A 21,450-nucleotide genomic window follows, 5' to 3' on the forward strand; every position below is an offset into this window, starting at 1 on the left:
CACATGATTGCAGTGGCGGCTTCACCGCTAAGGCGAAGAAGCATCGCCTCACTACTTTTAAGCAGTGTAACAAAGGAAAAAACAAAGATAATAACTGAATGTTATTATTATTTTATTTGCACTTGTGGCTGGGGCGGGCAGGGCTGTTCCGATGAAAGAGCAGGGCAGAGGAGTAGTGGTTTGCCCACTACTAAGTCCACATGACTGTTTGACCAGCCCTCTTGACCCAGCCAAACAGTCATGCACACTTTTCCCTGTTCTCCACACAAGCTGCATTGCAGGCTGCGTGAAGAACACGCCCATGCTCTTTGTTTCTGGCTAAACATCGAATCATGACGCTCAGACCAATCACAACGCAGCATTGTGATTGGTCAGGGGAGCCAGTGTGTTTCCTGGTTTCCTAGTCCTGGCGGAGGAGAGACGTGGCAGTGATAAGGTAAGGCTTTTTTTGCTCCGCCTCACCACCCCCAATCCATGCCGGCCACCACTGCATGCTTGTCTGTGTGTGTGTGGCGGTGAGTGTGCCACCGTGAGTGTGCCATATGACATTCAGGCTGTGTATGGTGTATCAGTGCACCAGGTTGCCAATACATGTGATATGATACATTCCGAATAGGGACTGTCCTATTCCACCCGGAAACACTTCATAGAATGTCATGAGGTCACACAGTGACAGTTCAGATGACAATCAAGAATCATTTGCCACAGGGAAGGTGGCTGATATAGCTTTGATGTGGTGTGTAATTCAGGGCAGAAACTATTAGTTTAGCCCATCCTACTCCTGTAGTACTACCTTTAAAAATAGTTACCACAGTTAATGGAGGAACACTGATGTTGAACTAAGGCCACAGTAACACTTACCTTCGTTTGTACTAATTACTTCATGCATCTAGTGTGGAGAAGTGTGGCTCACTGGTTAGAGGAGGCAGACCTGGAAGCAGAGGTCAGCCCGGGACCAGGGTTCAATTCCCGGCTCGGCGGGGTCTTGAGTCCTAAAATGTCCATGGACTTGACAATTCTCGCTCCAGTGCCTACTCGATTCACGGGTTCACACTCTGCGACTCTGGGCAATAGCTTGCTTAATCTCCACAACGGCCCCTCGCTGCGGGATGCCTGGCTTTCACCTTGCGGACACCCTGCCGGGGTTATCTCACAGGGGAATACCAGGACTGTTTCCCTAAGCAAGCGCTTAGAAACCGGTTGGTGATTTGCGCTATATAAATTCCTGTACATTTACATTTACATCTAGTAATGTATCAAAGACTTTCATCTTGCTTCCTGAGAAGCACCACTGAATGTCTATTATTTGTACTGAATGTCTATCATTTGTAAAACTAATTTCAATATTTCCTTCTTAAGAATTCGAAAATAAAAGACCAATCTGATGATATACATTTTATATACAGATGTTGTCTTTTTATTTCCATCTTGCTCACCACAAAAAATTCTGCCAGGACGAAAAATATTAAAAATAATTATAATAATAAAAATACTAATACATTTAAAATATTTCAAGTAGGCACATTCATTGAAAATAATCTATATTTGTTTTCTATCAAAAAAGAGATCCTGGAACTTTTTTAAATTACGTATCACTTTTGAACTACTCACGTTCTGGCGGACTCACTAACCCAGGGATAGAGAACATTAACTTACGTAACCTCGTATGTAATGTTGCCATTTTTATCAAAAGCATTGCTCTGCACCTGGTGTAAGAGTTCTGAAATTGACACTGCACTTAAAACAGTCTGTGAGGGAACTGTAAAAAGGACAATGGTGGGGTTATACTAAAATGCACACCCAACAATGGACTGATTTTCAGTGTTATGGCAGACCTTTTATCAAGTATTATAATTGTGCGCACAGATATAAGTTGGACAATGTTAATCTGATTGGTCTCTTACATGATCTCTACAACAACAATTGTGTTCCAAGTATAATTTCATGGGGTGTCTGGATATGGGCATGGACTCTACATCAAACCAAAGCGCGCTGGAGTGCAATGTTTGGTTCTCTTAGAAAACTTTTGGGCGAAATTGTAAGCCATGTATGGATCACACCTATTGTTTTGCGTAATTTGGAGAGATGTAACATGATGTGGCATGGACTCTTTGACTTGCTTATTTCAGGGTGTGCTGTACTTTTAAAACTTGATATACACCGATTATCAATAAGAACGACAATGAATTGTATGGAGAATATGTTGGTACTGCAGTTGATTCACTGTTTCGACTACTGAATTGGTTGTGGGAAGAATATGCGATTGATTCATATTTTGTTTTACTGATTTTTTATTTAATGCTAAAATATTTTAATGTTTAGAATGGTTGTTGACAATCATAATTAAACAACAACAAAAAAATCAATACATTCCTTTAAATATTAGATACATCTCTTGCTATATGGCGCACACATACCTCAGTTGGCAGGGCCATGGTTTCCCATTTCACGGATGAGTACGGTCACTCCATATGTTTCCAGTGTTGAATGTTTATCCTGACCTACAAGAAAGGAGAATGGCACAAAATGCATCAATGACTTTCATAGATTTCTTTGAGCAATTATTGTGGCATTTAACTGAAAAATGACGTTACAACAATGTTATATATATATATATATTCACTGAAAGAAACAAAGGTTAAAGTAAAGTTATAGCTAGGTGTGATAAAAATATGTTTTTGTTTAAAAAGAAAAATCTTAGAAATTAAATTTAAAAAACGGGGGTTGAAGTAACATTATAGCTAGGTGAATGTCAATGAAAACACTAACGTTTTAAACAAAAAAAAACACAGAAACTCATCAATTATAGTTAGCAGAAGTAACTATATCTTGTGCCCCACCATGCCACGCTTATGACCCAATACATTACATCACTCAAGGCATGTTCTATGACATCATGTATGACATCACTGATGACATCTCAAATGACATCATTGATAACATCAATCATGGCAGGTTTATTTTTAAGTTTACACAGTGGAAATGACTACCATATTACTTTTCTACCTAATTTTGTACAGCTTATGTCCATCTAATGGGTGTAAGTGTTTACAAAAAAGCATGTGCTCCTAATGCATCTTAGGTGTGTACAGCTGCGGTCCGTGCAGGTAACAGCGGTGGGGCCGTGTTGGGGGGGGATTTCAAGGGACGATGCAGAGTGAAAATTAATTATTTATTTAATATGCCCTTTGCGTCATCCTTGGAAATCGCCCGCCCCACACATACACCCGGCCGCACCGCTGTTACCTGCACGGACTGCGGTTGGGTGTGTAGAGGTATAGAACACATTTTAAATCTTTGCACTGAAGACTAACTCTGTGTGCAGTTGACAGTTGATGAGTTGTGTTCAGCATATTCAACACACGTTTTTTCGCTCTGCAGACAAAGTTTCCAACAGGGCAAAGAATGTACGTAAAACATTAAGTGTCGTAAGCAGCCTTGAGTTATTAAACAGATTTGTCCCAGTATAATAATTTCTACATCACATAGAAGACTGTGTGCAGCAGGTACTAACCTATGTGCATGTGCTTGTTTTGCTTCATAAGACGGGTTATCTGTAAAGATTTTGCCACGGTATAAAGGCTGCAGGTAGTATGATCTTTAGCACCTTCAGACCTTGGTTATTTTAAGTGAATAGTCACTCTTTGGACAGGTTTTACATAGAGTGCATACTGTTCTTAGTGGATACTTTTTAATACTCTGTGGTGTATTTTGTCGAAAGCTGCCTCTGTATATACTATACCAAAATGAGGTATAGTGTGCACAGAGTCCAGTGGATCCCCAGAGGCTTTAGAATGGCTCAAGTAGAGAACACTAATGCTCTCATTTGTGGTAGAGTGTGCGCGCAGTTCAGCTTATCAGAGGGCAGTGCTAAGCATTTGTTGTACACACAGTGGCAATAAACGAAACACATCCACTCAATGACTAAATCCGAGACCAATGGTTTGTAAAAATAATACTTTTAGTATATTTATTTTTATAGTACTAAAGATACTTTGTTGCATGTCAATATGTTTTGCAGTATAAATGCTTTTCAATGTAAAAAGTGGATACCTGGTGCATTTTTCAACAATACCATATTAACTTATGAGACGAAACACAATCAGCAATATGCAGGTAAGTAAACAAATTAAGATATTGACTTTCTGGACACACGGGAGCGACCGCTGACGAGTGCCAACAGCATCGGGTGCCCAATGCAAACAAATGGGGAATCTTAAAGTCCAAAAAGGGTACCAGGCTCAGGCCAGGAGGCCAATCAAAAGAAACCTACAGTGGAACAGGTAAGCTAGGATATGCTGCAGCATCGGTACACCATCAGTTGATCTCCCCAAGTCCCATGGCTTTGGGTGCAGGGGTGTCCCTTGGCGTCGGAAAACAGTTTACAGGTGCAGGTTGCGGTTCACTGTGCAGAGGCTGCAGGTGTCAACATGGAGTCTGGCAGTGGTCAGCCCACAGTAGACTCTTGCTCTGAATCGCTAGGGAACTTTTGCTGGACCGGTGGGCCATTTCGACTTGCGCCGTTGGCATCTGGCGCTGAGGTGGTCGGTTTCATGGTTCCGCAGGCAGAGCTTTGGTCTTTGAAAGTGGTTTTTCTTTTGTACAGATCCGCTGTCCATGTGAGATGAGGAGACTTTATGGAAGGTAGGCAGTCCTCCTGGGGTTTTGGAGTTCGCTGGTCTGTGGGACCAGTCATGGAAGTTTGCAAAGTTCGAAGTTCTCAGACAAGCTGGCAGGGCTGGGATCAAGTCAGTGGCTGGAGCTTCTGGTCATGCAGGGTTCGGTTCTTCTTTGTCCTCTTCTTCATTGATTGGCAGTAATCTGAGGAGTAAGGCTCAGGAGTGCCCCTAAATACTAACTGTAGTAGCATTACAGGGGACAGAAGGTAGTAGCCAATGGGTAACTACACCCTTTGTATGTCCACATCCTCTGGAGAGGTGGCATATCCCTAACTCTATTGGGTAGAGTCCTCTAAAGCAATATGGAGTATTCTGAAAGGAGGGGTCACTTAGGGGTGACCTTGGCTGAGAGGGGACACACCTCCCTTGCTTACTAATTTTCCTGTCAAATTTGCCGCCAAAAATGGGGCTTGGTCATGGAAACGGGCATCTCTACTAGCCCTAGTCAGCATAACAAAGGACGGGAAGCGTTTGAGGCTCACCAGCTTTCTATGCTGTTCCTGCATGGGGGAGGTGTGAAGCACCTCCACCCAGAGCTGGCTTTTATTCGGACCCACAAGAGCAAAAGGCTCCAACCTCAGGGAGTCAGAAACATGTCTAGAGTTAGCAGGCTGGTGGGGACCAGTCAGGCACAGACTAGCGAGCTGGTAGGATGTTAGGGAGCACCTCTGAGGTGCCCTCTGGATGAATTTCTTAATAAATCCAACAATGACATCAGTGTGGTTTTATTAAACAGATATGTATGGTACCAAATATCTTGGAATTTAGTGAAGCCATCAAGGAGCTGTGGAACTCGTAGAGACAGACTCCCAGCACATGTACTCGGTATGGCTTCACTGTGCACTTATAATGTCTAAGAATGGATTTAGACACTTTAGGGGCTTATCTGTACATGCAGTTATGCCCTCACATGAGGTATAGTGCATCCTGCTGTAGCGCTGTACAGCCTGCTGTAGGGGTGACTTGCCTATGCCTCTTGCAGTGCTGGTAGGCATGACACACAGGGATGTGTACCACGTAGACTCTTCACTTTTATCTGCACCAAAACACAGAGACTGCTGTGGCAGCATGCCTGTATTTGATGAAGGGTCTCTTAGGGTGGCATAATACATGCTGCAGCCCTTAGAGACCCTCTATGGTTGCAAGGCCCTTAGTACCACTGGTACCTTTTACAAGGTACGTATACGTGAGCCAGAGGTGTGCCAATTGTGGAAACAAAGCCACAGTTTTGAGAAAGAACATAGGCACTGGGAACCTGGTTAGCAGGAACCCAGTACACACTCAGTCAAAAATGCATGTCAAAAAGGGTACTTTCCTACATATTTCTCATGAGAGTTCCACTGTCTGCAAACAATGTGATACAGAGTAAAATCTTTTCATAGAGTAAACAGTGTTAACAGTACCCACTTTTCTACTCATAACCACTTCGTTTCTCAATGTAGGTTCAGTGTCTGTCAGGGGCTTGACACAGATAAAGACTGTCCTTAGTAGCGCATTAGTTATGTAACAGGGCTTGAGTAGCTAGAGGAACTTATTGTAAACCGCTGTAAACAGATTGACCAGCATGTGCAGGATAGGTTATCCTTTCATCTGTGGTTCATAGTCAACATGAGAGCGACTACCCATGAAGTATATAGTATGGTATAAGGAAAGATTTGCACATTACACAAGCTTGCTTTACCTATGGGGGTTGTGTGTATGGTAGCAGGAATGATGCTTCATATTCTTCGGAGCTATTTTGCACTTACTTCCAAAGCCCAAATGCTATACCCGTTTATAGAGCAATGTGTACAAAAGAAGCTTGAATGATATCAGTGATGTCATAAATGATGTGATAAAATAGGTCATGAGTGATGTAATATGTGAGGTCAGAGGGACACCCTGACCCTGTGGCACTGATGTAAGAGACCCAGAGGGAACAGCCGGGATGATAATTTTTAATGTTGAGTGATTTTCAGTTTTTTTAAATCATATTCAGCCAACTCTCCTGCTGCACACAGCCTTCAGCCGTGCGCAGCAATGGGTTGGCTGCAGGGCCTTGTGTCCACAAGAGGTTTACACACTACCACAGTACTATGGGGTGAAACCTGAGCAGTGGCTAATGCGGGAATACCTACTTTACAGGAGGGCCACACTGGATCTTCCAGAGAACCATAATACCTGCTGCACAATTTTTTTCAATCTGGGGCCCACCGATCCATGCCATGAGATCAGGGTGTTCCTACCCTGTCACCTTATATGCTATTTTATAACTTTTTCAGGACACAGTGACCGAATCCCAAGTCCTGTAATGGTGGTTGAAACATTTTCTTCTCATTTTCAGCCATCAAATCAGTCCAATTGGTAATGCTGGAGAAAAAGCTTCTTTGGCCATTCAGAAGTAGATCTGGGCAAACTTTTAGTTAGACTAGTGTAATACATGCTTCACAAAATTCCCGAAATTCTGACATTATGCCACTTAACATAATTATGTGCAATTGGCTGTAAAAATGTACAGCAAAGCGTGCTATTCACGGTGAAGGCACACAGACAACAGATTGCCCACTTGCCATACACATTGTTGTTATTGACAATATCACTTCAGATGTCATCACCAATGTTATCAATAATATCATAGAAAATTCCAAGAATGTTATAATATGTGAGGTCATAAGCAGAGCATGGCAAGTGTGCATGTTATAGCTACTTGACTTAACTAGCACTGTCAAATTTCAACAACAAAAATTCCAGTGATTAAAAAAAAAAATTCCCTAATGTAAAGTAAGATATTATTACCAGACACAGCTATAACGGCATATTAACCTTTGTTGATTTCAATGATTTTCTGGATTTTTATACAGAGATTAAATTATATATATATATATATATATATATATATATATATATATACATACATATATCCACGCAATTTTGAAATTTTGAGCCTCCCTACTGCCCGTGAACAAGAGCACAGGAGTGCTTGAAATGCGTTGGGCTTTTTAACTACGAGGGAGAGACTGTCCTTCCGCTGAAGCTGTTGCTCCGCGAAATAAAGGTGTAAACTTCTCGCTGTGTGGCGTCTCTTCATTGAGCTAACTTTTGTTTGTTGTGGATGTTTAGCGCCCGGGCTCAGGTCGCAGAGACGCTCTGCCACGAGGTTTGTGGACCTGGTGATTGAACCATAATCACTGCGGAACGAGGGGGCCAGATCGATGGAGGATTATGCTCAGCACGGCGTAATGGCCAGTGTCAGCCTAACCCACTGGGGGAATACTTTTCACAAAAAGACGAGTCAAAATGGCGCCCACTTGGGTTTTACTCAGCAAGGGAACTGCAAGTTCCAGCATGCCAGGAGGCATACGCCCACATGCGCGGGGCTTGCTTCATACATTAAATGCACCTTTGAACAGCCGCAATTTTGAGCCTCACTACTGCCCGTGAACAAGAGCACAGGAGTGCTTGAAACGCGTTGGGCTTTTTAACTACGAGGGAGAGACTGTCCTTCCGCTGAAGCTGTTGCTCCGCGAAATAAATGTCTAAACTTCTCGCTGTGTGGTGTCTCTTCATTGAGCCAACTTTTGTTGTGGATTATATATATAATTGGCATTGTAAAGATGTGGCGTTTCATTGATGATGTCTTTATAATCTGGCAGGGGTGTAGAACATCAGCAGAAGAATTTGGTAGTAATATCAATAACAATTCCCTAAATTTAGAATTCTGTGCTAACATCAGCAATGAAAAAGTCAACTTTTTGGACGTAGAGGTTTACATTAAAAATAATGAGATCATGACCAGGGTGTATAGAAAGACTACAGCTGGAAACTCAATTTTACATGCTCAGAGTAACCACCCACATCATCTTATTAAAAGTATCCCTTATGGGGAGTTTTTAAGAATCAGACGCATATGTAATAATGAGATTGACCTCATGAACTGCTTGAATGGGTCTTACCAGAGATTTTTACGTAGAGGCTATGAAATCCCTAACCTCACTAACTCTCTGAAAAGGGCTTTATCAACTCAAATAATGGCCACGGTAGAGCAGCCTGTTTTAGTTATTCCTGAAGAGGGAATTTCTATAGCTGAGAAATCTTCCCTGGTCTGCCCTGTTCCCATGATGCACTGGGCCAGGGTCAGACTAATTTGCATATAGCCAAGTTCTGAGCTGGGATGGTGCAGTGAGCTAAAAAACGGTGATGGATCAAGCCCTGATCTTTGGACTGGGTAAGAGTGGTCTGCTTAATTCAGACACTCTGTTCATCACCACCCCCTTTTCTGAATCATTTTTGTCCACCATAAGCGTGGAAGGGTATACTCAGATGTGAGTCCCTAGCTCATTGCACCATCAGGATTCAAGCAAGCCGGGCCGAAGATGGCTGAAATGCCAGAAACCGGTCCCCGGTAGCTTGTTTCCTTCCCAGTATAAGAATTGGCTTGGTAGTTTGGTCTGCCCTGTTCCCATGATGCACTGGGCCAGGGTCAGACTAATTTGCATATAGCCAAGTTCTGAGCTGGGATGGTGCAGTGAGCTAAAAAACGGTGATGGATCAAGCCCTGATCTTTGGACTGGGTAAGAGTGGTCTGCTTAATTCAGACACTCTGTTCATCACCACCCCCTTTTCTGAATCATTTTTGTCCACCATAAGCGTGGAAGGGTATACTCAGATGTGAGTCCCTAGCTCATTGCACCATCAGGATTCAAGCAAGCCGGGCCGAAGACGGCTGAAATGCCAGAAACCGGTCCCCGGTAGCTTGTTTCCTTCCCAGTATAAGAATTGGCTTGGTAGTTTGGTCTGCCCTGTTCCCATGATGCACTGGGCCAGGGTCAGACTAATTTGCATATAGCCAAGTTCTGAGCTGGGATGGTGCAGTGAGCTAAAAAACGGTGATGGATCAAGCCCTGATCTTTGGACTGGGTAAGAGTGGTCTGCTTAATTCAGACACTCTGTTCATCACCACCCCCTTTTCTGTAAAATGTGGTAGAAGCAGTGCATGGCCTGGGCGCGAGTTATAGTTGCTCTAGAGCACACAATAGTTACTAGAAATATTTATAACTTGGTGAATTTCAGTTGCTTTATTAATGTAAAACCGTGTTTCTACTGACATTTTCACCTAACTATATAATGTCCCTTTAACCTTTGTTTTTTTTCAGTAAATTTCTAAGGTTTTTCTATAACATCACTTTAACTTTTATTTTTTGAGCGAAAAAAAATTAATAACATATATATATATATATATATATATATATATATATATAAATAATTAAAATATAAATGTAAACTATAATATATATATATATATATATATATATATATATACACATATATTTTTATATATCACTTTCTTTGTGCAGTATTAAGGTTTTGGCTGTTTCTACCGACTTCTGCCACATCATGTTCAATTTTACTCAAATCCATAAAGACTCGTCGTTTTTCAAAAAGTGTTTGATATGCTACACAGGTGAGAAAGTTAATAAATTGGGAAGTTATAGATTCCAACATCAAAGCAGAACGGATTTGTTGCCCATAGTTGTATTTCTTGTTTAAGGTTCATCTGATCCTACTACAAAAAGGAGGTCTGGAAACCCGAATCACGAAATGATGGCGTAAAGTGGAATTAAAAGGAGGTAAGATTACTCAGAAAAGGTCTAATAAAAGACATGTATGACGATGCTCCATTTAACATGGACGTTTTTAGGGGGTTTCTTTTTGTCCAAAAAATCTGGGGCTTTCAAAGACTGTAATCCAACCTGGCAAACCGTTTGATCCGAGTGGGTATAATGGGCTGTTAAATGTTTATGCTGTCTCAGTTGAGTTGATTTGTTCTTGTAGCTGATGGTGGATGTGCTGCAGTAGGTATTGAAAGGACAGGTTTACAAATACACAACCATGAATCATATCCCTCTCTTTTCTCTTTCTACCCTCTCCCCAGGCCGGATATTCTAAAGGCCAGGGCCAGGAGAAAATCAAGAGCAGGTTAGCCTACGTATTGCAGATGTATTCCTTTAAGAACATGTCAACATTCCAAGTTATTTTTTTTTTTTGTGTGGAATATATAAAGATTTTCAGGACTCTTGTGAATCTCCGTCACAGATTATCTTGTCTATGGAACTGTTCACAGCTGTACTTTAAAGAAGTGAAAAGGGATGCAACCCGGCATTTGAACTGGGTCTGCTATTTTCTGCAGGGGCGACCCCCCTCCCCCCTTCCAGGGAAATATCAAGCCTTACACCCCCTCATTTCCAACCCTAGTACTCATTACTTTGACTCTTGAGAGAAATAAATAAATCTGTGAGTGCATTTGTGGTGAGAAACGACCTCTAGAAAGTTGGTGGACACCCACAAACTTGCACATTTAGGGCCAGATGTAGGTAGGCTTTTACCGGGTGGTAACGGCCGAATTCGGCCGTTACCACCCGGTAAAAGCAATTTGACATGTAGGTCCCTGTAATTTACAGACTCGGTAAATTTACCGATAGGTAAATTTACCGAGTATGTAAAATACCGAGTCGGTAACATTATGTCTACCGGTAAATTGGTATGTAGGTGGGACTCTTCTGAGTCCCACAAGCAGTACAAAATCGGTATTTTACCATCAAATAATACTTGATGGTAAAATACCGTTTCAGGTGTGCATGCACATGTGTGCATGCACACCTATGCCATATGACAGGCAGACCTGCCCTTAGGGCAGGTATGCCTGCCACATGGCACCCGAGCCTCTTTTGGGGGTGCCAGAGGGTGTCAAAGTGACACCCCCTGCACCCTTGTGGCTATCGGTATTTACCGATGTGGTAAATACCGACCGGTAAATGCCCGTTCATTCCTATGGGCTTCAAAGCCCATAGGAATGCATGGGCATCAACTGGTCGGTATTTACCGCATCGGAAATTACCGACTGTTTCCGATTCGGTAATTGCACATCTGCAATTACCTACATCTCGGTATTTTTATTTTCCGACCTCTGAAATACCGAGTCGGTATGACTCGGTATTTAAGAGGTCGGAAAATAAAAATTACCTACATCTGGCCCTTAGTGTTCTCGAACTTTCAAAGGTGGATCTACCCTGGAACATCAAAAACCTGTGCTTCAGAACAGAAATCCCGCCATCTGTGTGAGCAAATTACATTTGCAAGAGTGCAATCCCTCAATCTACTGGTCATCAGAAACCGGATTTTGCCCTTGCAATGGCCACTATTTTCACATCTACACTTTTCCTTAGTGCACAAACACCTTTGAGAATAGAGCCTGCTGTGACTACTGCTACACATGCACAAGAAAAGAGGCTGACAAACTGTGTTCATTAAGCATAAATACAGTACAAATTGTTGTATAAAGGGATGCTTGAAATACTACTTCCTCTCCTACCACAATCTCATTATGCCTCCTAGTGTAGATTAGTTGGGCGTTATAAACAGCTGAGTTAGTAAAAGATCATTTAGCAACTAACTGCTGGTTGGACGCCTCAGACCGGTCTGTCAAACAATGTCATAGACGACACTCTACCTCTTAGGCTACCAATCAAAACCACCCAAGGGATTGTTCAGAAAATTGGAAACGGGTCACCACCATCAAACCCAGCTATCCACTAGCCCAAATGACCCTGGCACTCTCAACCCCTCAGCAATATGCTACAAGGCTGCAGTTAATTGCATATATTGTGTTACAAAGCCTGGTTACTGAGAAATGAATAGTCATCCCATTCAACATTTCTACTCATACAAGAAAAATGTCTGACTCCGAATTCTCAAAAATATGTCAGGCAGGCTTCCGCGAGTCCTGCAGGAGTTTTCACTCTGATTGGCTAACTGAAACATGAGGAGAAAGGTTTTGGTCAACATTTCAGGACCCTCTGTCCTGAAAACAAATGAAAAAAAGGTATGGGGGCAGTATAGGGGTCCAACCCTTGGTCTGAATGTATATATTATTTTTTTGTTGTGTCGCTGCAATCCAGCAGGAGTCTTGCCGAAGTCAGCGGAACTCCCTTGCTCTTGTGGGATCAGATAACCATTTTAAAAAAAACAAAAGATGGGGAGTGTGAGTGTCTGTGATAGGTTGGCTGAGTATTGGCAGCCAACACCACACCACACAAGTCCTCCGGAGGAAGGGGTTAGGCATCCAGCGGGTTGCAAAGTTACATAAGGTTAACATAGTATTACTTTAAGATAAAATTACCCTAGAATGTCACTAAAAGAAACAAAGTTTAAACTGAAGTTATAGTTAGGCATGGTAATAATATCTTACCTTGCATAAAAAAAACTCAGACATTCACTGATACAACCAAAGGTTAAAGTGATGTTATAGTTAGGTGAAAATATCAGTTTGAACATCACATTTTAAACAAAAAAAATTTCAAATTCACCAGTTATAATGATTAGAAGTAACTATAACTCACGTCCTCGACATGCACTGATTATGAGTTCACATATTACATCACTCATGACATGTTCTATGACATCACTGATAACATCCCTGATGACTACTGAAATTACATCATTGATGACAACACTGTGCATGGCAGGGGTGAGAGTTTTAGGTACTTTAAATAACTCAAGCTGGTGAATTTCAGTCTTTGTTTTACTTTTAAAATGTTACGTTTAAACTGACATTAACACCTTTCAAGTCACTTTACCCTTTGCTTTTTTAGTGATTCCTCAAAGAGAGAAGAAGCTGGGAAATTAGATGGAGGAACGACCGTTGCTGTAGAGAGAGAGGCAGTTGGGCATGACAGCTGCAGCACTAGTGCAGCAAGCGGGCAGCTGGAAATGACAGCTGGAGGGCATGATGGGTAATGCTAGTGGGCCTGGTGACAGGTTGGATAATACAGTGGTAGTATACTAAATACAATAACTACATGTCTTCAATGTAGTGCATCTCCCTGTGTTTTAGTTAGTCTTTTCCGTTGTTCTTACACTTCCTTGTTTGTCGCTGCCTTCAGCTACATTGCAGGTAAGGGCGTTCCCTGGGAAACCCATCCTGCTACTGAGAAATGATAATTGATTTGAACTTGTTGCCAGTGCTTATGTTACAGTATTCATTATAAATTATGTCTGTGGGTGTAGCTATTGTAGTTGTTTTATGTGTCTCTCTCTCTGTTTTGCCTTTGCGTTCCACTGCTGTTCAGCTCTAGTTCCATCGTCTCTTATAACAAAAGGTGTATTTGTAAAACACAAATTCACTTGTAGGGGCAATGACGTTGAATAACAGATCTGTATGCTTACTCAACTGAAAGGTGTTCACTTAATTGAACTTGCTAGCATCTGAAAATGTGTGGCCATGGGGTCAAATTGAGATTTCTACAGTGGACTCCACTGAGCCACCAGACCAAGTAGCAGTATAGGCCCATCTCCATCTATGGGCACATTGTTGGCTTTTATTCATGTTGTACTGTACTTTTACATACTAGCCACGAGTGCTATATGGACACTCATGTTCATAGAATGTGGTTTGCCGACCACTGCAAGACATCTTGGATGAATGCAGAATTTAATTTTATTTATTTATTGTTCAGTTAATTGAAACCATAACAATATTACAAACACTATTTAAAAAAAGAGCATATTGCGTAAAAGTTACATTTCTCTAAAAACATCTTAAAATGTATGTAATTATAAAAATATACTTCTTGTTTTATCATTGCTCAGATTTAGCCAACTTCTACCCACTACAGACCTACAAACATATTAAATCGTCCTAAATAAAGGCCTGACTGATGTACAGCCGAACCCAATTAGAGAATTGATTAAGTAAAAAACCAAAAACTGAATACTAGGGATTGACGCAAAATATGCGACTAGACCACTGAGCCACAAATGCTAGGTTCAGTAAAATATTCCACGACTTAAAAGAAGTCGTCTGAATAAACTGCCTAGGCAAAGTCTGCCTGCATTGGCCCAGATGCCTGTCACACTCTAGTAAACACCCCAGTCAATGCCAAAAAACACACTCTATACATGCCTCCAATAATAACACTTTGACTGACACAAGTCAAAAAGTAGCCATACATATCATATAGTTGGCTTACAAAAAGAATATATTCTAAAATTAATATCATGTGAATAGCCTTTAAAGAAGGAAGATCCCACACCAGCACCTCCCTCTTGGTGGCAAGCCAAAAAATTAACAGAGTGATCAGAGCCAGAGCTGAGCCAAGTCCTCAAAATATTTGGCATATAACTAATGCAACAAATATTATGTAAAAGTACAAAGCCACAGAGGAGTTCCATGACCAAAGAGAGGAATGAGGCCGAAGGCAGAGTTCCATTATAAGATTATGGAACTCCGAGGTGACTTGCAATTTCTTTATCATGTACAGCAGGTGGTACTTTATTCCTTATAATGCATACATTCCTTATAATACCATCACTTTTTCCACAACGCACTTAAATCCTTTGTGTGCAGCTCTTTCATTTTTTATTTGAAAAATAGACCTTGTTTGCAAACATGAAGAATAAAAAAGAATTTCTAGTGCAAAATTAAACACACCAAAAAAACTACTGGGTTCATACCCTGTTCACACTACCTCCCAACGCTGCTGCCGAGCTTCTGGGCTACCTTCTGTGCCATAGCTGCGGTCGGGCTGCGGACATCAACCCCAGGGTGCACTGGCCCTTGATCCCCGCACTGATTGATTGCAACTGCCGCTGGGGGAGGTATGGTGATCACGTTATTTAGCACTGCCTCAACCCCGCAGTGTGGGATGCGCCGGGCGAGGCCAGGGCCAAGGGCGGGCCCGTCTGAGAGTGAACGAGACTGGACTGGGCCACCCGCCTGACAAGTTACGCTTCCAGAGTCCTCATGTGATTGCTCTGGACCAAGTTCCCACCTCCCAAAGTATCCATATGGCTACACTTGCTCAAACAGCCTCATCAGGCCCTAATCCGTTAATAGGTCCCAACCCTACAATTTATCAAACTCAATCCAGTGGGATACAAATTGGGGCATCAAAGGAGGGGGATGAGGGCCACGCCCCTAAGAAACAGTTAACAACCCTGGGTCCTCAAGTCAAACACAATTCTTCTAGCAATAGTAGGGGAGACCATGGGAATGATGGCCGTCTTAATTGAGGCCCTAATAAATCCTCCCTTCCTTGTATAGATCTACCACCGGCTTCGTCTCCCTATACCGTTATCTTGACTGGAGTTCCAGAGTTGGAAACTGGCAGAGGGGAGACCTACCCTGAATTAAAAAATAAAATCACCTTTTGGCTAAACGAACATAGAACATTGCCACCTCTAATTCAGAGTGAAACTCTTTTCGCTAGGCGGGTTAGCTGGCTGGGACAGATGAAGAGAGATATCCCGGGGGATTGTGTTCCGATTAATTTTAGGGACACTAGGGTGGTCCAATACATTCTGAATTGGGGCCATTTAAGGGAGCCCTTTGGCATACAGTCGCTTTACCTAGGTTATTTCTATCCTCCTACTCCTCTGATAGAAAGCATGGGAGGTATATACAAAGAATGGGAAATGAGAGCCCAGACTGGTAACTCGCCAAACATGGGCAGGGGTACAGAAATAATCCCGTCCTTTAATATCCCGGTTGGCAATAGATATAGCAGCTTAGATCTCGTCGATTAACTGGATCCCTCAGTTGAGCCACCTGGAAGCTTAGTTACCCTACTCTCTGTAGTACAAAATTGTGATAGACCTGAGCTTGGGGACCATCTTGCCAGGGAAACCCCTGAGGTTATAGTGGCCCCGGGTGGATTGAGTTCCCAATTAAAAATACTGGGTGATCCGCCAGGAAATATACAAAATGGGGAGGGGTTATCTTGTCAATTATTCCAGCAGGAGGTGCTAATACTCAGACTGATAAAGCAAAAGTCTCGCACAATACAAGGGTTCTGTCATGGAATATTGCAGGTCTTGCCTCTAAACTGGATCATCCTGACTGGGGTGCATACATTGACACACATGGGTTTTGTCTCTTTCAAGACACATGGTCCACTGTACCATTGTTTATGTCAGGATATGAAGCATATTCAATCCCAGCACTGCAGGGGCCCAGGGGAAGACCTTCGGGGGGGACCTCTGCACTTGGGTTGCTACCCACTTGGGTTGTACAATTAAAGTGCTAGATAGTGGATCTTTGGACATACTGGGTATTCTCCTCTCATTTGGCGATAAATTTAAGATGGTTGTTATAAATGTATATTCCCGCCCAGTGAAGTTGGGGCACACTTCACAGACCCTAGATTATTTGGCTTCTTTCCTTCCTACTCAACCAGAGTCTGCCCTTGTAATTGCTGGGGGGGGGGGTTAACTGTCATTATGAACCCCCTCAATGGTATAAACTCTAACATCACAAGCTAGGAAGATTCTGTTTGGTTAATTTCAGACTGTAACATCTACCCTACTAGGGGGTGGTCCCCCCTTGTCCTTCAGATTACCTCACTTGCACTCACCCATTCGCTTAGAGCTTCTAACGGTCAATTCCCTTCAGATAGCCCGGGGAACCCGACTTTGAAAAAATTGGGACAGGCCACTACAATTCATTATATTCTGGTTGATGTAGAGAATTGGTTTCGAATTTTGGATTTTGTGGTCCAAAATCGATGTGACAGCGACCACAATCCATTGGTAGTTCAGATAGCTTATCCCCAACTTAAGTTTGATCAGGTGTACCAACACAACCTCCTGCAAATCTAATTGTAGCAGAAGGGGGTAGAAGAGTTCACTGGGGGACTCAAGCTGTATCAAATGAGAAAATGGCCTATCTGTACACACAGACTTTACCTTTCCTAGAGACTGCTTTCCGTGTGTCTGACAATTACCAAGGCCATGAACCTTTCTGTTGATAAACACGAACCACCGGGATATGTCTTTAAAGTTGGCAGAGTTTTTTTATAACCATGAAAATACAAACATGTTTGACCCCAAACCAAAACACCCATGGTTTAATAAGGCGTGCAGGGAAGTCAAAAGTGTACTGGTACACGGTGTTAAAAACAAGGATGTTTTATGTACCAGAGCAGCTAGGTCTCACTATAAAAAATACCATAGCGGCAGCTAAAGTAGCCTGGGAGAACGAAAAATGGGAAGCAATCAAGAAAGCCTTGGACAGCAGAGACATGAGAGGTTTCTGGAATTAAGTGAAGACTGGCCATCCTGATAGTAACTCGGCTATTATTCCTAACCTACGGGAAGATGCCTGGAGATTGTATTTTAAAGTTTTATACTCCAGTTCTCTAGATGATACTATAGTGCATGAGATAGTTGATGTTAATCAAATACCCTTAGACACAGATCTACGACCCTGCTCACTGCTGGAAGTTACTCAGGCATTGGGCACGGTACTTCCCAATAAGGCATCGGGATTGGAGATAGAATTCCCGGTGACCTGTTCAGAACCGAACAGGCAGTCTGGGCACCTTACCTGCAGATTCTATTTAACGCCCTTATCCAAGGCATGGAGCTTCCTTTGACCTGGGCTGGCGCAGAAATTATTCCAATCTATAAAAAAGGCTCCCCATTAAATCCGGCAAATTATCGCCTTTCAGCCTTATTGATGTCACCCAAAAGATTTTGCTCGTATTCTCGTGGGGCGATTGCAATCATGGATGGACGAGATGAATGTCCTAATTCCTCTACGAGAAGGATTCAGGTCTAAAACCTCAAACATAGACCAAATCTTTAGATTGCAATTAATCTTTCTGAAAACAGTAAATTTAGAAGGGGTTAGCCTTTATCTAACCTTTGTGGACCTTAGGTCCGCCTTTGATATGATCCATCGTGATCAGTTATGGGGACTCCTTCACAACATGGGGGTGCCGGTCTACCTTTGTCAGCTTTTGAAGCGTTTACATGAAGGTACTTATGCAAGGGTTAGATATGGCAAGAAAAGAGAGTTGACTGCCCCCTTCCTTGTGGAGAAAGGGTTGAGACAGGGATGTGTGTTAGCGCCAATTCTCTTTTCCCTCTTTTTAAATGGTTTAATTGAAACCTTATTAGCTGTGAAGGATATAGATTCACCAAGGTTGGCAAATAAGAAAATACCAGCCTTAATGTTCGCTGATGACCCGCTGCTCCTGTCAAAATCACCAATGGGTATGCAGCGGGTATTGGATGAGTTTAGTACATTCTGCAGGAATAGGAATCTGGTGATAAATGTCCAGAAAACTAAATATATGCTCTTCCATGCTAAAACCACTAATTTTCCACATCCCAGAATGGATGGCAGACCCCTAGAGAGAGTGCCCATTTTCGATTACTTGGGCATTACATTGAATGATAAGATGGACGGGGGGACCCAAATAACGAAGGCCAACTTAAAACTAACACAGTCAACTGGAGGTATTTTGAAAGTTCATAAAAATTGCTCCCAAAAGGTGGTTGGTCCCCCGGCTGAAATGTTTAAAACCCAAGCCAGGGGAGCCTCCTTAAACGGAGCTGAACTTTCGGGTCACTGCCCGTCCCAGGTTCTAATGGTGACCGAGAATACATTCATTAGGCAGTTGTTGGGCCTTCCAAAAAGCACTCCCCTAACCCCACTTAGGATGGATTTGGGTATTGGCCCTATTGCTGATTTAATTGCCTCACGTCCCTTCCTCTTCTACGCCATATTTGGAGTACGCCTGAGTTGGTTCATTACAGGGAGGTACTGAGGGATGTTATGTCCATATTGGGGGCAACCAACCTACCATGGCTGTCTTATGTTAGAGTGTCTGCCTTTCTCTGGGGTGGGGATGTGTGTGGATTACACCGGAAGAGGCCTGTTCTAGTATTTCTAAAAAGTCCCTTGTCCTTATTTTTAAAGAATATAAATTTGCCCTATTGATCAGGAATATGAATTCATGCTGCTTGACCTCAAGGTTTCTTGATGCCAAGCAGCAATATAAATTAGAACTGACCTTGGACAGTATTCAACAGTTCATGCCAAAAAAACTGTTTCTATAATTTAGGCACGGTTCGCTACCGCTCCGTGCTTTTACGAATAACTGGAAGGGTGCAGCAAAAGCAGGTTGCCCTGGCTGCTCCGCCTCTGAAGAAACAGAACTCCATGTAATGCTTTTCTGTCCTGCATATCATAGGTCTAGATCTAAGTGGGTTCTACAACTATGTAGAAATCTGGGGCTTAGAAATTACACCCAGATTTTTAGGCTACTCAAATATGAAACACTTCCATTATTTGAAGTCGCCACCTCGAAATTTCTGTTTGCAATGTGGTGTATACGTAGAGGAATTTTAAAAAGGAAAGAGTTGGGCAATAGTTTACTGGCGCCCTCTAATTGATCTTACTGCTATCCCTTGCTTTCACCTAGAGAATAGTGATTTTTTTTGCCTGTTTAGGCATTTTGATTTTAATGTTTTTTGGTTTATTTAAAAAAAAAACATAGTGCAATACAAATTGAAAAATGTATTGATATTGGTCTTAAAATGTTTAATTTTAAAGTAGGAGACCAGGGCATGATCGCTTGTACTCTATGCCAACTTATCGGGGGCCGAGTAGCTATCTAGTGACATTCAATATTATGCAAAAGATGTAATACACTTTCTTTATTCATGTATTGTTGTCTTGAGCACTTCTTTTCGATTCCCTTACATGTGTAATGTTTTATCTATGTTATGGATTGTTACACGCATTGTGCTTTTATGGCTGTACAGCCGAAATAAGTATTTTTGACTGACTGACTTAATATCATGTGAATAGCCTTTAAAGAAGGAAGATGGCACACCACCTCCTCCCTCTTGATGGCAAGCCAAAAAAATTAACAGGGTGATCGGTGCCAGAGCTGAGCCAAGTCATAAAAATATTTGGCATGTAACTAATGCAACAAATATTATGTAAAAGTATAAAGCCACAGAGGAGTTCCATGACCATAGAGAGGAATGAGGCCGAATGCAGAGTTCCATTACAAGATTATGGAACTCCGAAGTGACTTGCAATTTCTTTATCATGTACAGCAGGGGGTTCTTTATTCATACATTCTTTATAATACCATCACTTTTTCCACACAGCACTTAAATCCTTTGTGTGCAGCTCTTTAATTTTTCATTTGAAAAAGAGACCTTGTTTGCAAACATGAAGAATAAAAAAAGAATTTCTAGTGCAAAATGAAACGCCAAAAAAACGGAAAATGTTATTAGAAGCAGTTTAATACAATCATTGTTTTTAAAACAAGGGTAGGAACTTGGAATGTGTAAAAATGTGCAGAAATATTCTAACTTTTCTATAATACCCCATGGAATGCAAAAAAATAAACATGTTGCCATAAATATCTCCTTTCTTCTTGTCAATACACAGGTAGAAAAACAGCAGAGTAAAGAAAATTCCCTTTTTGTTCTTTAAACTGTTGCTTTAATTATGCTGGTTGACCTGGCCTGCTTTCCTTTTCCCCCTCAGTGCTTGCTCTGGTATCAGACATTGTGACCTCAGAGCGCAACTGTAATAAGTTATTACAGGTGAGTTCTGATGTCATTTCTTTAAAATCAGCGAGTGGGTGTGTCACAAGTCACCTATTATAAAGAAATTAACAATGGGGTTTTTATACAGGGTTTGCAGAAACCCATATCTTATAATCAACTGAATTAAACACAAGAAGTTTTTATCCAACGCACACATCCTAAATTGACATTTTACATAAGCGATGGCGAAAAAACAGGAAAAATAAAATATTTGTCAAGGGTCAAACAATTTGGCTTCTTTCAATGGGCTCACCCTCAAAACCCGCTCGATATCACCCTCTTTGAGTCTCAAAAAGTGGAAAAAAATTCAACAGATAACATTTAGGGGCCGATTATGATCGCGGACGGACTTGCGTCCGTCCGCGATCACTGAGGAGGAGGGGAC

The 21,450-nt window shown here is 41.9% G+C and overlaps 1 long non-coding RNA gene across 1 annotated transcript in view; it reads right to left on the reverse strand.

Annotated features, from left to right (window-relative positions):
* LOC147724675 (uncharacterized) overlaps window positions 1-21,450 on the reverse strand; it is a 416,529-nt gene that overhangs the window by 70,886 nt on the left and 324,193 nt on the right. The window contains exon 3 of the long non-coding RNA XR_015309929.1: window positions 2,418-2,501. This is a non-coding gene — a long non-coding RNA (uncharacterized LOC147724675). The remainder of the gene's footprint in view (window positions 1-2,417; window positions 2,502-21,450) is intronic.

Source organism: Lissotriton vulgaris, chromosome 4_1 (genome assembly GCF_964263255.1).
Source record: "Lissotriton vulgaris chromosome 4_1, aLisVul1.2, whole genome shotgun sequence".
NCBI lineage: Eukaryota > Metazoa > Chordata > Amphibia > Caudata > Salamandridae > Lissotriton > Lissotriton vulgaris.